Here is a 1,374-nt window from a genome sequence, read left to right on the forward strand (position 1 = left end):
AGACCTCAAGCCAAGTAGCTGAGAGATTTTTCTTACTTCTGCGGCCTTGGAGGGTGCCCTAATGAAGTCAGAAGAGAGGTAAGGTCGTATATTTTATTTTTTTTGTTATTTAGTTTTTATTTCATAATCATTTATTTAAGTTTTATTTCAAAACTTAACTCTGCAATCCAGCCAGGCATGGAAGGGAAGAAGGAAAACATGGAACCCAAAGGGAACTGCAGTGAGAGAACAAAGATGATAGGATACTGTGAGCAAATGGGGTGGAGGGTACTCTCCTGAGCTGCAGAAGGAGTGGTCTGCTGGTTAAGATAAAACACAAGTCAAACGTATTTGAGTTGTCCACAGTCAGCAGTGGTGATATTCTTGCTGGTCTTGCCATTCCTGGACCCAAAGCGCTCCATGGCCTCCACAATATTCATGCCTTCCTTCACTTTGCCAGAGACCACATGCTTTGTCCAACCACTCAGTCTTGGTAGTGCAGATGAAAAACCGGGAACCGTTTGTGTTGGGTCCAGCATTTACCATGGACAAGATGCCAGGACCTGTATGCTTTAGGATGAAGTTCCCATCATCAAATTTCTCCCCGTAGATGGACTTGCCACCAGTGCCATTATGGCATGTGAAACCACCACCCTGACACATAAACCCTGGAATAATTCTGTGAAAACAGGAACCCTTATAACCAAATCCTTTCTCTCCAGTGCTCAGAGCATGAAAGTTTTCTGCTGTCTTTGGAAGCTTGTCTGCAAACAGCTTGAAGGAAACGTGGCTTAAGGGCTTGCTGTCGATGGCCATGTTGAAGAACACGGTGGGGTTGACCATGGCTGATAGTATGGGGCTCCTGGTGGCAGTGGCATCTGCCTATTTTATTTTATTTTTATTTTATTTTTGAGATGGAGTCTCGCTCTGTTGCCCAGGCTGGAGTGCAGTGGCACGATCTTGGCTCACTGCAACTTCTGCCTCCTGGGTTCAAGCGATTTTCGTGTCTCAGCCTCCTGAGTAGCTGGGACTACATGTGCCCACCACCAGGACTGGTTAATATTTTGTATCTTTAGTAGAGACAGGGTTTCATCATGTTGGCCAGGCTGGTCTCGAACTCCTGACCTCAAGTGATCTGCCCACCTCAGCTTTCCAAAATGCTGGGATTAAGGCATGAGCCACCACACCTGGCCAAAGGTCATATATTTTAAAATAATAATATTTTATTTTATTACCAGCACAAAGCACTTAATATACATATGCTTATTTAATCTTCAAAACAAATCCATGAAGTAGGTTAAAATCCTCCATGGCTCATATGACCAGTGTTGTCTAGTGTTTGTCAGTTCCCTCCACCTGTTCATTACTTTTTTGCTCACCCAAACCTTTATGTTT

The 1,374-nt window shown here is 44.0% G+C and overlaps 1 pseudogene; it reads right to left on the minus strand.

Annotated features, from left to right (window-relative positions):
* Positions 1-306: 306 nt before the first annotated feature.
* On the minus strand, positions 307-834 carry LOC129015177 (peptidyl-prolyl cis-trans isomerase A-like; annotated as a pseudogene).
* Positions 835-1,374: the final 540 nt, after the last annotated feature.

This window comes from Pongo pygmaeus, chromosome 18, assembly GCF_028885625.2.
Source record: "Pongo pygmaeus isolate AG05252 chromosome 18, NHGRI_mPonPyg2-v2.0_pri, whole genome shotgun sequence".
Lineage (NCBI taxonomy): Eukaryota > Metazoa > Chordata > Mammalia > Primates > Hominidae > Pongo > Pongo pygmaeus.